This window comes from Hibiscus syriacus, unplaced genomic scaffold (genome assembly GCF_006381635.1).
Source record: "Hibiscus syriacus cultivar Baekdansim isolate YM2019G1 unplaced genomic scaffold, ASM638163v2 tig00110577_pilon, whole genome shotgun sequence".
In the NCBI taxonomy this organism is placed as follows: Eukaryota; Viridiplantae; Streptophyta; class Magnoliopsida; order Malvales; family Malvaceae; genus Hibiscus; species Hibiscus syriacus.
Window position 1 is genome coordinate 549,218 of NW_024062788.1, and position 16,635 is coordinate 565,852.

Consider the following 16,635-nt stretch of genomic DNA (forward strand, 5'->3'; position numbering starts at 1 on the left):
TTTGCTCAGCAAGGGAAAATTTTTATTAAAGCAGGACGCGAGCAAGGCAAAAATGTGTTAAGACAAAGTTTAGTATTTGTTATGGACAAAGACAAGAAAGGATGATCAGAAAAGCACTTGGTTATTAGGATTGGGTCGGGATGTTAGATCCAAAGGATCCTCTTCTCCGATCGGAGCTGATTCGGTACGGCGAGATGGCACAGGCCTGTTACGATGCTTTCGATTTTGACCCGTTTTCCAAATACTATGGAAGTTGCAGGTTCACGCCTCGTCGGTTCTTTGACTCCCTAGCCATGGCGGACCATGGTTACATGCTCTCCAAGTATCTCTTCGCAACATCAAACATTAACCTTCCGAATTTCTTCAAGAAATCTGTAGATGCTTAATTTGTCTGGGCCTATATCATTTGCAAATGAAAGCAGTTTTGGGAAGTTAAAAATAAAAAAAAAACGTGGGGGGTTAGTTTTGATCGGAATTAACTGCTATAGGAATAAAGGAGAAAAAATCACATACACAGAGGGGGGGGAGATCATAACAAAAATTGAGAAAAGAAAGCGCACGAAAAAGAGAGAAAAAGCAGAGACCATTTTCTGTAAAAAATCAGAAAAGCACAAGAACAAAGGCCCAGAAAATCCTTCATTCGTTTTTTTTCTATAACAAAGCAAATATAAAAAGAGTGTGTAAGTATTATTCCTAGCCCGAGCTGTTCAAAGAGTACGCAATATAACAGGGGTACCTTACCTTTTTCGAAAGCAATACAAAGCAAACTCAAAATTTAATTCCTGTAAGATTTTATTTCTATGATTATTTTCATTTGCAATTTTTTATATATTTGTTTTAATAGCTTTCAATATAAATTCAAAACTCAAAACAAAGGAAATAGAGTGAGTCTAGTTTACTGTCGAAGTAGAGAAGTAGACAATCGTTGAGGTCCCTTCGTCGGAGTTGTAACGTCGCCGGAGTCGAGAGAATCCTGGATTCAAACTTAGATTTAGGGCATTTAAGATTTAGTTTCGTTCTTAGGCTACGGATCTGAAATTTGGGAGAAGATGAAGGTTTGTTTAAGACTAATTAGGTCGGTTTTTATCTCTCTGGCCGCAAGTGATGGCCGAATCGCGACGATGGCATCTTTGGGTGAGTTTACGCCCGAGCGTGGAAGAGAGGAAGAGGGTTGAGAGATAGGAATGGCGCCGTTGAAGAAGAGAGTAAAGGAGGGGAAAGTGAAGAGCGACAGTATGTGGTGGTTCTGTTTTGTGAAGGGTCTCGATCGAGAGACCAAATGTGAGGAGAGGGAAGCATTAGGTGAGAGACTGCTCTCCACTTTAGTTTTAGGTTAATGCCGTAAATTGCCATAATTTGGCATGTATACTTTAGGTTAAAGGTTTATTTTATGGGTTAGTCCTTATAGTTTAATATAGGTTTTGCTTTAATCCTAAACTTTGATTGGTTTCATGTTTCCTTGTTTAGTTTCTTAATTATTTAGTTTTATTGGATATTGATTAAAATTAGAAAATTTATGGCCTCGTAATTAATTAGAATTTAAATTTGGTCATTTTTATATATATGTACATACAATTTTTTTAAATTTTTAGTTTAGCATGTTATGTTTTTGTTTTTATATTTGAGTCATATGTACATAATATGTCAATATGCATAATTTATGATTTTTATATAATTTTTTGCATGTCACGTTGTATTTTTATTTTTTAATTTTGTATAATTAATTTTTGGTATGACATATTTTTTTCATAAATTGCATGATAGCCTCATTTGCATAACTCAACATATTACATAATTGGATTAAGGGTAATACCCTTTTAATTTAAAATTGTTTTAAGTGGGCACTCATAACTGATTTGAGGTCCGCTTTTAATGATTTTAAAATAAAAGTGTATCCCGAAAGTGAAACAAAAAAATTGATTCGTCACCTAAAATTTGGGAACGAGAGAAAAAGAAATGTTCGTTTATTTAAATATATCGAGAAAAAGGTTGTTATATCTTTAAGATCTGGTCTCGATATTTGTAAATAATCGAACATTCTTTATCTTTCTAAAACGACTTGGTAATTTTAATTTAATTATTTTGAGTGCTTTTGAATGTTTTAAATTTACATTTTTATTTTATGGGATCAAAAATCAAAATAAATTCGAATTTGTAAAGTTCATTGCAAAGACGTTAATTAATCGACTAGGTACCGATTTAGGGCGTTGTGGGGGTGCTAATCCTTCCCCACACGTAACCGACTCCCGAACTCGGATTTTGGTAACGCAGACCTCAATTTATTGTTTTAATTAAAATTAATTTTTATTTAAAATGACAAAGCATTTTTGGGTGCCCAATCACACCCTAATCAAATATTGGTGGCGACTCTTCGAACCGTATTTTTCGATAGTAAAGGAAATTCAAAAATTTTCGAAACGATAGGTCTTTTAAATCGCATAAGTTTTTAAAATAAAAAGAGACAATTAAGAATTAATGTGGTTTTCAAAATCTCACCCTTTTTCACCTTTTAGAAAAAAATCATTTCGACAAAATCTTGGTGGCCCAAAGTGTGGAGCGAGACTGCGAATTGGATCGGATACGTCGCCGTTTCCAACAACGAAACATTGAAACGTTTAGGCCGCCGCGACATCGCCGTCGCTGGGAGGGGAACCGTGACTCGCCTAGAGTGGATTGCAGATTTAATGGATTTCCTCAAACACGTATCTTCAAACAAAATCCCATGGCCGGATTCAACAGTAAAAGTGAAATCGGGCTTCATTGATCTCTACACCAACAAAGACGAGAATTACCGGTTCTGCAAGTTATCAGCAAGGGAACAAATTTCAACTGAAGTGAAAAAATTTGTCGAAATGTACAAAGACGAAGAGCTAAGCTTAACGATAACCGGTCACAGTTTAGGCAACGCCCTTGTGATTCTCAGCGCTTACGACATCGTCAAAATGGGTCTAAACGTGCTGCAAGATACGAGAGCCGTGCCGGTGATTGTATTCTCCTTTTCGGGTCCTAGAGTAGGTAACGTGAGGGTCAAGGAACGGATGGAATTGCTTGGAGTTAAAGAGTTGAGGGTGGTGAACGTGCATGATATAGTCCCTACATCGCCGGGGTTGTTCTTCAACGAAAACGTGCCGCCATGGTTGATGAAGCTGGCTGAGAGGTTACCATGGAATTATTCTCATGTCGGAGTTGAACTGGCATTGGATCATAAAAACTCGCCGTTTCTGAAACAGACCGGCGATTTGTCATGCGCGCATAACCTGGAAGCTCTCATGCATTTACTTGACGGGTCAGTTTCTTATGCTTAATCTGTAGTTTGAATTGAACGTGATTATTTAGTGGTCCCGCGGGTTTCAATAATTTCGTAACCTAAAAAGGTATCCGTCATTTTCCTGGATTTGAAAACGATGGCATCTAAAAATTGAAAACCGCCAGTGCAGTGCGGTGCTGTATCATTTTCACAATAACTGCGATAGAAATGAATTCCATTTTACGGTCTATACCTGCAGGAGACATTTTCACCATAACGACGATTGAAATGAGTTGCCCTTTTTATTAAGCACTGGTCATAATATAATGAGGGTATTATTGTTTTGGGTAAACTACCTATTTGGTCAACCAAGTAAACTATGTTTTTTTTTTTCAAGATTACAACCGAAGTTCATTACCAAGGATTCATTAAATATTAATGCTTAATAGGCATGTAGATACCATGGGAAAGGCCATAGATTTGTGCTGGCAAGTGGAAGGGACCTTGCTTTGGTGAACAAAGCCTCTGACTTTTTGAAATATCATTATTTGGTTCCACCATATTGGAGGCAATACCAGAACAAGGGACTGTTAAGGGACCAGGATGGCCGTTTGGATACAACCTGATCGGCCGAACCTCGATGATCACCATCAAGATACACACCCATAACTCAAGCAAATAAGCTTGTCATCTCGACACTAGAAACTACTATCTTCTTCTAATTGAAGAGAAAAAAGAAATAATTTCAAAAGCTAGTCACTGGTAAACAACGGCGCACATCAGAAAAAGAGGCTGCAAACTTGAAATGGAAAGCACCGGTTTAGGTGAAGGCTTGCACCTGTGTAATTTCAGCTGAATCTTCTCCACACATGTGCAAACCAACAACTTTGTTTGTCTTCCCACAGTCTGTAAGTTCCATGAAAACCCGATCAGGAAGATGCGAGTGTGGTTTTCAATGGCATGAAATTTAGGGGTTAAAATGATATCTAAAGTGTACGAGTCAAATTAAAAATTAATTTATCATCAAACTAGTTAGAACTAACGGTCTAATGACCAAAATATAACACTCGATAATATAAGTGAAGTGATCAAAATTTTATATATCGATGACGTAACCAAAATGTAATTTTTAAAAAAATCAATAACAAAAAAATTATCAAAACTGAAAGGAAAATAATCATTACAGTGGTTTACACTTAAACTTCAAAAAATTATTCACTTCTGAGAAGAAAATTATAGCCAAGAGAGAAACAAAATAGAAGGGGAAGAGACAATCTTTTGATAAAATAATGAATTCGTATAAAAGATGCATCCTCGGAATTAAGAACAAGTTCCACAACCCCGAGACTGAAACATCTACATAACATGATAACAAGGCATCCCGTAATAAAAGTTTATTTAATTCCTACTACATTTCCAGAATGTATGCTTCAACTCAAGCTACTGGAATTGCTATATCAGTTATGTACAAATGAATACTTGCAATGCAGCCAGCATCCCTGCAAAAATTTGTTTGCCCGTAAATCGACTCCATCCCTAAAATGATCTATATCTGAGACACGAATGGAAACTCGATTCGGAAAATCAGGAGGAAGAGCGTTAAAGAATCAGGTCAAAACAATCATGCGCAACAGACAGCAGGGTCTTGAGGTAGGAACATTGATAGACACAGAAAGAGAAGATCTAGATTTCAAAGAAGAAAAGCAAGAAAGCCAAGGAGCAGTTTCGGAGAGACATCACCGGTAATTCAGGTATGAATCGAAGAATTCAAGTTGTATGACATGAACTTCGATCACTCATGGATATTACACTGTTGCAAGTAAGGGTGGTCATACTGCAAATGTTTGCTCCAATAGCCTTTGTATTTCGCGATTCCTATCTCTCTAACCAGGGCTTCATGAATCCGTCATAGTGTATAACTGCACCATTCTCGATATCACCCTGCTCAATGCCTGAGTTATGACCAAGCCCAAGTGTATGCCATCTCTTTTCTATTGCCACAGTTTGGTTGTAGAAGGTAATCCAACTTATGGGCAGGCTTCCTGCCTCCCACAATCGCCTCTTACGTCCCTGTTACAGAACATGAGACGAATAAGCCTGAGAAATGCACAGCATGTAATATGTTGTATATCTAACTATTATGAATATACCTAACTGCCGATATGGATTTTAGGGTCCAATAAGTACCGACTAAACGGTAGAGATTTTTGTTTGCATATATCATTCACAGGCCACACCAACACAAAGCTGCTGATGCATCTTTTATACAAATTGATTATTTTACCAACAGTTCAAACACACATGCACACGCAAAAGGGGTAAGAAAAGACGATTCTATATTGAAATTTTATGCAGATCTTTAGGGAAATTTCATTCGCTTCCAATAGGCAAATATAACCTAAGCACCCAATAACATTGACCATCTTTTTGAGGAATTAATGTGCAGCTTCAGAGAACTATAGAATCAAAATAAATTCACAAGCATATAATATTAGCATAAAGAACATGCAAATACAAAGAAAGTATAAGCTCATACCAGTTGCAAGTAACTTCGGTAGAGCATGCTTAACTTTTTTCTTCTCCATTCACGAAGATCAAACAAATTCATACCAAATGCCCAAGTGCAAACATTAGCATTAAAACTCCTCATCAAAAATGGGTCTGAAAAGTTCATAAACATGTGCATTGAATGAAATGAGGCTTCACTTTCCAGACAAGTTTCCACTGCTGCATTTACTTTCCCTTTCATGTCAACGCTCCAAATTTCAGTTAGATCTCTTTGCACTACTACATCATGATCAAAGAGTACAATCTTATTCAGTGCTGGAAAGATTTCAGGCAGATAGAACCGAAGGTGGTTAAGGGCGGAGGAGTATCTTGGATCATAAGACTTTTGTTCCCTCAATGTTGAATTATACTTGGCGTACAACCAATCAAAATTATCTGTGCTCTGAACATGTATTGTAGCTTTGCTGGGAGGATTTAATAAAAACCACATTGAAATTGCCGGAAGGTTGAGAGAATCGGTCACGACATGAAAAACAATTTTCTCAGGCTCCTGCATAACCAATATAAATTATCAGGGATATTACATCCGCTATCAGTAAAAATCAATGGCTCAATCCTGAACTGACCGCATATAACTCGTCAAAATAAATGGGAGTAAAGAAGCAAAGGTAAACGAACACCATTGCAATTTTGGAAAGCTTAGGCCACAAAAACTCAAGCCAATATCATTCATCATAATAACTGCATCAATTAGTATCAATTGACACAAAACCGCATAATCAATGCAAGAATTAACACACAACTTTGTTTATGTGAATGTGATAACAAACACTTTAAATGAGCAAAACCATGTTTAACATCATAACATAAGCAGAGATTCAAATTTAATGAAAGTGATAACACAACAACAAAGACTGTAAAATGGACAATGGCAGTTTACCTTTGCAGAGGAAATTGTGGAGTTAACAACCACTGAACAAGCCAGAACATTGTCAGAGAAAACTGCATAGTGATAAAGGTCTGGATCATTCAAATTTTGTTGGCTAGAAAATTGCCTTTCCTCAGGTTGAAGCAAAAAAATTCAGCTGTTAGCTGCATGGAGAGGCAGTGAAGGCCTTTAGGGGTAGTTCTTCCCGCGAGTTGAAGAAGATATGACTCTTGATTCTTCAGTATTTGAACCAGCTCTTCAGCATTATAAGCCATGGCATGAAGTTTTGTAGCCATCTCAGAGCAGTCAGGGTATACCCTACTTGCTTTGGCTAAAGTAACCTCCATTGATCTCATTTTCTGTGAAACACTGAGAATTTAACCGTTTTTCAGTTATAAAGTTCAGCTGAAGAAATTCAACCCCAAATCTAAGCTTATTTACTTAATACTAGTCGAGAATTCAAGTTTATTATTGAATATAAAATGCTTTGGTCAAATTATTATTAAAAATCGTCCATTTCTTTACCTCCTTGGAAAATCCGAATCCTTGTTGGCTTCATCAACTGCTCGTTCCAACTCTCTGATTCGAGCTCGCAACGATCTCATCAAGCGAGCGTTACTACTTGGTGGTGCAAAACTTAAGTACGCCTTTGCTGTAATGAGTTGATCTCGCATCTGCTTTACCTTCTCATCCACAACACTGAATGTCTGGAACTGCAAAACTTGATCCTGACTACCTACTTCTTGATTGAGTTGCTCCTGCAACAAATAAGTTGGTGTCAACCATTACCATATGTCACAAAAAAAAAATAACTTGACTCACTATTGCTCCGACCATTCTGGAAAACAACCAGGCTGTACCCCGTCACTGCAACCGTCTATAGTCTAAAATTACATTCAAATGTTTACCATCTCATGATACTTCGAATTCATACGCACCTTTTCTCTAGAGTTCATTTGTATTATAGTCTGCTGAATTTGATGTTCATCTTTTCCTTTCTCATTAGTTTCTGAATTCAGAAAGTGTAGCAACTCACAGTCACATTCAACTCCGTAAACTATAATTCTATGATAAGAGACACTACATGCACCCAAGTATTACAAACCATTTGCTCCTAATAATTTAAAATCATCTTGTGCATTCCCAAATCGATCTGAATCACGATATTCATAAGAACTGCGTCTAACCACAGAACTAAAATTCTTGTCTTTGCAAACATCTAGTTCTGGACCTTTTAATCCTTCGGAAGTTTCCTATGTAACACAGCAACAATCCATAAGCTGTAAGAAACGTGTAAAGATAAAATGATCAAATCAGAATAATCCATCAGTATTAAAGCTACCTGTTCAACGGAATTGAGTCTTAAAACATCTGCCATATGCTTCTGAATCAAACAAAGCAAACCCCATTAGAAATTTATCCAAAAAGGGAAGAACACATCCAAGGAAGAGAGATCCATACAACATTGGGATAATCCTCCTCCGCAAACTCCTTCAGGCCTGCCGTTACAGAATAAAAAATGCAAACAAAACAAGATCAGTCAACATCAGAAATTTTCAAAAATAAAAGAAGAAATCAAATCACGAAAGGTCAAAATTAAATGAAGTGCATTCGATTGGCTGCTAAAATAAAGTAGGAAAGCTGCTAAGAAATGCTCATTGGCTTTTTCGTCTGATCAACTATTCCACTAATTATAAAGTAGTTCAAATTCTCATTTCAAGCAATTTAGCTAAACAGATTTGAAAAAGATTACCGAAGGAGGTTAGGGTTTTGAATCTCCAAGAGACCAACACGATTGGAGCGCAAACAGAGAAAGAGAGCAATGAGAGGATCAGAATCCTCTGCCATCGATGATTCTTCTTCATCTACAGATTAGAAAAAAAAGGAACTTCCAACAGAAAAAACAAAATGCAAGATTTGCTTGTTGAGTTCACTAGTGGTCTCTTAATCGTTCTCCCGAAAAACACAATGCACAGATTCAAACAGGCATGAATTCGATGCTCTGGTAACAAGGAACATGAGTTACATAAGAAAAAGAAGTAGCGTTTTGAGGGGTATGCCGCACTTTCAAAGGGAGAAGTGTAGCTTTCGAGCTTCTTTCACGTTTTCGGATCTCAGTGTCATTCATACAAGGAAGAGGACTGTCGGCCGTTGAATATGGGGAAAACTGAGTAAACAGTCTAATCTTGTGTCTCGTTATGGTCGAGATTGAGGATTATGTTTTATTTGTTATGTCCTGGCCATAGCTCACGTGTCTGCGGGAAAGTCTATTAATGCTGGAGGTGAAATTATTTTATGGATCCTAGAAGTTACGAGTCGTCTTCTTCTCATTGGTCTCTCTAAAATAATCTGTCAAATCTTTTATGGGAGAGGCAATGAAAGGGATGCAATTCTTTTATTCTTCCATTGTAAATCCCAAGCTTTTCATTAAGAGAAAATCGCCTCAGTGACCAAAAAAAAGTTATAATATACGATTTTAACCAAATTTTTTTGGATTTGCCAAAATGACCAACAAAATCGCAACGCGAAATAAAAATCGCAACGCGATCCCCAGAATCGCAAATCAGTGTCCAAAATCGCAACGCGATTCTTGAAAATCGCAATGCGATAGTCAAATTCGCATTGCGATTTTCCAAAATCGCAACGCGAATATGAAAATCGCAACGCGAACACATAAATCGCAATGCGTATCCGTAAATCGCAACGTGTATCCGTAAATCGCAACGCGTTTCCGTATATCGCAACGCGTATCCGTAAATCGCAACGATAATCCGTAAATCGCAACGAGAATCTGTAAATCGCAACGATAATCCGTAAATCGCAACGAGAATCTGTAAATCACAACACTTAAATTTTGGGTATATAACACTGAAATCATAAACTAAATCCCTAAATCGCAACTCATTCCATCTCTATCTATCACTCTCTCCGGCGACATCCGTTCCTATATCCAACGACATCCTTCCCAATCCGGCAACAGGTTTTAGTTTCGCAGCTCGTCTGTTTAGTAAATTAATTTACAACCATGAAATCATCTAATGTTGATCATGTTTGGATAGATTTGTGTTTTGGAGGGTCATGGGATAATGTTCATGGTGTTTTACAATATATGCCTTTACCCATGAATCTTCAACTAAAATTGTCTTTACAAAAGTTAACTTATGAAACTCTAATGCTACGTGTTTCAAATAAATTGAATTTAGAGCCCCTAAGTGGATTTAGGCTATCTTATCAGAGAAATGGTAAAGTTTATTTGTTAACCGACAATGAAGATGTTGAACGATTCATTGCTTACATTAGGGTTTCACAAGATGATGTTACATTGTATGTTGTTGAACCTAGAAGTAGTATTGTTGGGTCAGTAGCGGGTAGTAATCAACTAAGTTTTTCTCAAAACCCACAACCTTTCTCTAATCCAAATCCCAATCAACTTTCAGCACCAAATTCCGGTTTTCGTATTGACCAGTTAGACGATGATGAGCCAACAGAAAAAATTGTGAGTACTAGTCAGTATTCGAAATTTGGTCTTGGTCAATATCCGGACTTTGATATTGGTCAATACACGGATTTTGATGATGTTTCAGAAGAAGAAACAGACCATGCGTGTAATGATATTGATATTGGTCAATACCCGAATTTTGATGATGAAACAGCCGTTGCCGAAGAATGTAATGTTGATGATAATGAGGAGGAAGTTACGACTGTGAATGAACATGTTGAACATCCATTCTGTAATTCATATAATCCTGAAGAAGAAAAAGAAGAAGAAAAAGTCCCCGAAGAAAAGAAAATGCCACGGGCGTATAACTGGAATATGCCAGAATTACTTCAGATACCGGAAGAAGAGTTGATAAAGAAAGCAGTTGATTGTTACACAAAAGTTATTCGTATCAAGAAAGATGATTGTTTGATACAAAGGAAGACTTGAAGATAGCTTTATATACGAAATGTGTGGAAGATGGCTATCAACTAAAAGTTAACAAATCAAGCAAAGATCGTTTCGAAACAAGGTGTATGATTGACAAAAACTGTACGTGGCGTATGATTGCAAAGAAAATAAAAGATTGCAAAATGTTTCAAGTTAGGACTTTTATTGATAAACATACATGTTCAAGAACCCAAGTTTTTCCTCACCATAGACAGGCAAACAAAAAGGTGTTGGGTGGTTTCTGGCTGAGTTAATGTTTTGAATGGCAGGGTATATCGGGGACATGAAATTATGACTGACATGAATGCTCGGTTCAAGATTAGTATATCATATTCTCAAGCTTGGAGAGCCAAATGTTATGCCTTGGAATTGTTGAGGGGGTCGCCAGAAGCATCGTTTGCCCAACTGCCGGCTTATTGTCACAATTTAAAGCTGAAAAATCCTGGGTCGGTAACTCATATCAAAACAGATAGAGATGGACGCTTTGAGTTGCTGTTTATCGCCATTGGTGCTACGGTTAGTAAATCAATATAATTTTGTTGACTCATTTTTGTTAGTTACATGCATTTCACATTTAAATGATTATTTCTTGTGTATATTATTTTGTAGATTCGTTCGTTTATTACTTGCATGCGCCCAGTTATTATAGTTGACGGAGCACATTTGAAAGGTCGATACCTTGGAGTAAACTTATTAGCAGTAGCCATGGATGCTAACAATGGGATATTGCCAATAGCTTACGGGGTTGGCAAATCTGAAACCTCTGATTCATGGACATGGTTTATGGGGCATCTTAGGGATTGCATAGGTCCTATTAGCAATCTGACAATCATATCCGATAGGGCAAACTCAATTGACAACGCTGTTAGAAGGTGTTTCCCAGATGCTTTTCATGGACTTTGTGGTGTTCATTTGTATAGAAATCTAAAATCAAGGTCTGCTGGTATAAAAAAGCACAAATGGACATACTGGAAGACTGTAAAAGCTTATCGGGAAGTGGATTTCAATAAGCATATAAATTGTTTAAGACGTGTTTTGCCTCAGTGTGCTCAAACACTAGAAGATGTCGGGTTTGAAAGATGGTCAAGAGTACATCAACTTGGAGCAAGATATGGTTTCATGACGTCTAATAGTGCAGAATCAATCAACGCTCTAAGTCGTCATTCCCGGAAATTACCCATTACTATGTTAATGGAGTTTTTTCGAGCCTCTATTCAACAGTGGTACTACAAGAAAAGAAACCATGCAGGTATTATTTCTTTGAATTCGTAACTTATCATATTTATATATTTACTAAGTATTGTTTATTTAAATTTACAGGAACATTGGAACATCGTGTTACACCATGGACTGAAAAAAAGATAACGAAACGTGTTGTGAAGTCAACGTCATGGAGAGTTGAACCATGTTCAAACACTTTGTTTCAAGTACTGGATAATAACTTAAATGGGCTAGTCGATCTAAATGCAAAGACGTGTAGTTGTATGAAATGGCAAACATCTGGTTATCCGTGTGGCCATGTTATAAAAGTTGCTCTTCATTTAAACCAAGATGATTCAAGCGCATACGCTATGGATTGCTACACTACAGAAGTTTATCGACAGACTTATGCCGAGATTGTCTACCCTATTCCACATCCTTCTGAGTGGGACATACCAGATGACTTACAAACAGTTTTGCCACCAGCCATGGACAGAAGGCTACCTGGCCGACCAAAAAGTCACGATCGTATACCGTCTAAGGGTGAAGAGAAGAAGAGATCGACATGTAGTCGGTGCAAGGAAAGTGGTCATACAAGGTTGACATGTGGATCACCAGTGCCATCAAAATCATCTTTTCCTCTACCAAAATATGGATCCTCATCAAAATCCAAAGCTCATATGGTGTCAAGCAAAAGGCAATCATCTTTAAAATCCCAATCACAATTGGCTTCACCTTTTGAGACTGTTAACTTAGGTGATTTTTAAATGCAAACGTTGTATTATGTGGATTTTATGTGTGAACTTTTAACATTTTCAGTTGAATTAATGACTCAGGCCAACCATTTGACTTAACCAACTCTTGTTATTCAGTTGTTATCACTATTAGGCATGCATTTGACTATCGCAACACGGAAATTACAATCGCAACGCGAAATGAAAATCCCAACATGAAAATCGCAATGCGGAAATGAAAATCGCAACGAGAGAATCGCAATGCGAAATGAAAATCGCAATGCGAAATGAAAATCGCAACGAGAGAATCGCAATGCGAAATGAAAATCGCAATGCGAAATGAAAATCGCAATGTGAAATGAAAATCGCAATGCGAAATGAAAATCGCAATGCGAAATGAAAATCGCAATGCGAAATGAAAATCGCAACGAAAGAATCGCAATGCGAAATGAAAATCGCAACGAGAGAATCGCAATGCGAAATTATAAACGCATTGCGATTTTCATTTCCGCATTGCGATTTTCATTTCGCATTGCGATTCTCTCGTTGCGATTTTCATTTCGCATTGTGATTTTCATTTCACATTGCGATAGTCATTTTTGCCTTCAACATAATGCAGATTGAAATCAACAAAATCAACCATTACATTTCAATCAATTAAACAAGCACAAATAAGAATTATGTTCGCATCAATTACACAAATCAACTTTTACAAATCATCTTTTACAAATCAATTAAATAAGCAATAATTCTTATTTCCGATCATCTACTATTGAATCAACTTTTACAAATCAATTAAACAATCAAAAAACAATCAATTAAACTATTGAATCAACTTTTGCAGCTCGACATCATTTTCACGCAGTTCACTTATGAGATTAACCTGCAGAAACCAAACATTTGTTCAAACAACACTTTCTACACATCTAAACCTACAAACAGCAAATTATTGAATTCTAGTTACTTAACCAAACATTTTCAAACCAAAAGTATATAAACTTACCAATTGTTTATGGACATTTTTATAACGCGGATGCAGGTAGGCAGCGTCTCGTATATATCGATTTAGCCATATAATGCCGAAACCACAAGCCTACTGCAGCTTTATCTCTATCGGTGGGAGGTAGATACTTGATGCTTCCCGTCGTCAAACGCTCCAACGCCAAGCATACGAGAGGACCACAATCTCCTCTGGCTCCGCTCGTTTGTTGTGGCGCGGTCTCGTCTCTAATAACTGTAATATTGAGCTTCTTTGGCTTCTTGTTTCCAGAACGAGTCCAATATTGATCGCATCCAAGAATTTAGCCAAATGAGAGCTCCATCCCTTAATAACATCTCTTAAATCAGCCAATGATATGTAATTTATCATGCTGTCATACACTATTGTCTTAAGGGATGGGAGCTGAAGCTCGACGAGAATCCAATGTTTACGTTCCAAAACAGGGATAAACACCTGCAATCATAAGTAATAATTCATTCATTTGCGCACTTATTTCATAAAACCTTTAAACTCAATCTAAATAAATACTAACCTTATCGACCTCCCACCATGCAGGATAAAGTTTAGCTTGTCCATTGCCCAAATCAAATGATTCATCTCGTGCATTCTTCAAGTGAACGGCGTGAAAAGACGTCGGCATAATTGTATATCGTATATTTTTATTTTTCTTAAGTTTTCTTATTATTAGAAGACGTGTCACCCACGCATCGATATGCTGTTTTACAAAAAAAGACATATATTAGTGACTTACATAAATTTAAAAAAAAATTAATCAAATTGAAATATAAGAAAAATATAAGACTTACCCCCCCATCGAAATAGCCATTGTCTTCGACCCCTAATAATACGCCCACCAAGACCGATCAAGCAACAAATAGATATCATCGGTGAGCTTGCATATGTCAGTGAAACACCCCTGGCTCTGCTCATGTAGATAAAAATCAACAGCGGTCTTAGCCCAAAGGGTGTTATCCAGAATTGTGTCCGGTAGTTGTTCCCTCTCCTCTTCAGATACCGGTATGGTACTGGCCGTAACTCATACGAGAGCCAACTTGAATCCATCATGTCCGGCACGTCAGAGGGTTTCTCAAGAAGCCTACATATGACGCCATGTGAATCGGGCTCTTGAATGGTGGGAGGGACCTCTTCAATGATGACAGTGGCCTCTTGAACGGTGGGAGGGGACTCTCGAGGAATGATAGGGGGGCCTCTTCAACGATAGGAGTGGACTCTTGAGGGATGACAGGCGAGTCGGGCTTCTTCTTGCGGTGTCTTCGCACTATTGGGGTGTACGGAGACTTAATAGCACGTGCACGCTGTCTGATGCGTGAACTCCGTCGTGCAAGCATAACCCGACGTAAAGCATCCACTCTATCGGGCCGCTAAATAATTAAATACAAAAATCAATAAATAAACAGACATGATATTTAAACAGTGAAAACAAAGACAAATATGTTTCAAACTTGCATTGTATTCACCCAAGTCATTATTCTATCATAGTTCACAAAATGCATCATATAACAAAGAAAATATGTTTCAAACTAATACCCTGAAGTTAGTATTTGTCTTTGTTTTGTCTATTGGTTGAAGTAATGCAATCCATTCAAGTTTCAATTTGCAGAAGAAGAAATAGTTTACTTTCGCAACACGAAACTTAAAATCGCAACGCGAAATGAAAATCGCAACGACAGAATCGCAACGCGAAACCAAAATCGCAACGAAAGAATCGCAACGCGAAATGAAAATCGCAATCGTTGCGATTTTGGTTTCGCGTTGCGATTTTAACTTTCGTGTTGCGAAAGTAAACTATTTCTTCTTCTGCAAATTGAAACTTGAATGGATTGCATTACTTCAACCAAAAGACAAAACAAAGACAAATACTATTTCACAGTGTTAAAGAATAAAAAGTTTAGCAGAATTGGCAGCAACCGAACAAATTTACTTTCAACCAAAAGACAAAACAAAGACAAATACTATTTCACAGTGTTAAAGAATACACAGTTTAGCAGAATTGGCAGCAACCGAACAAATTTACTTTCAACCAAAAGACAAAACAAAGACAAATACTATTTCACAGTGTTAAAGATACACAGTTTAGCAGAATTGGCAGCAACCGAACAAATTTACTTTCAACCAAAAGACAAAACAAAGACAAATACTATTTCACAGTGTTAAAGAATACACAGTTTAGCAGAATTGGCAGCAACCGAACAAATTTACTTTCAACCAAAAGACAAAACAAAGACAAATACTATTTCACAGTGTTAAAGAATACACAGTTTAGCAGAATTGGCAGCAACCGAATAAATTTACTAAGCAATCTAAGTGAAATGGCTAATCTAAGTGAAATTACGAGTAAATTTATCATTAAGTTAAATATGGAAAATCTTAAACTTACCTCGTTGCGTAGAGTATGAACCTCATTCTGCAACGATACTATCATCTCACGTAGAGCGGCAACCTCACCACGTAAAGTTGACACCTCCACACGCCATGCACCATCGTTATCGCGTAGAGTACCGATCTCCTCACGCAAGGCATTGACCTCATCACGTAACTCCCTTGACTCATCCCGTTGAGGTGGAGGTGGAGAACAGGGAGATAGGAGTCGTGGCATCTTTGCCGGTCGCCTATCATGAGGTGATGGTGGAGAAGAGGCTCGATGATGTGACGGGATAGGTGATGGCTCTCGTTCTAGAGGTGTATAGTCGGGTCTATCGGGTGATGGCTCTAGGTGAGGTGATGGCTCTCGAATTGGAGGAAGTGGATGCTGCTCATCATCCGTGCCATCAAAAAAACTCTGACTAGCTTGCCACCAATCAGTGGCAAGCTCTTCCTCCGTGGTGTCAGTCTTTGTAATGGAATGTTGGCCTCCTAAAATATAAAACTCAAACAAAGTTAAACGTCTACTATTAATAACTAGTTTATATTATATGAAAGTATTTGTGTTAACTTACATTATTTATTGTCGCATATGGTATTAAGTCTTCCCAATCCAACAGAGTTTTCCTCTTCCAGGAAATAGCCCTGGGAATATCATTTGACGTTTTTATTGCATATGTACGCATGCTGGGGAAAGCCTCGAATATC

At 37.5% G+C, this 16,635-nt stretch overlaps 2 pseudogenes; one reads left to right on the forward strand and one right to left on the reverse strand.

The window, feature by feature from the left end:
• The first annotated feature begins 194 nt into the window (after positions 1-194).
• Positions 195-3,949, forward strand: LOC120133198 (annotated as a pseudogene).
• A 1,048-nt stretch (positions 3,950-4,997) lies between these two features.
• Positions 4,998-8,848, reverse strand: LOC120133089 (annotated as a pseudogene).
• Between the last annotated feature and the right edge of the window lie 7,787 nt (positions 8,849-16,635).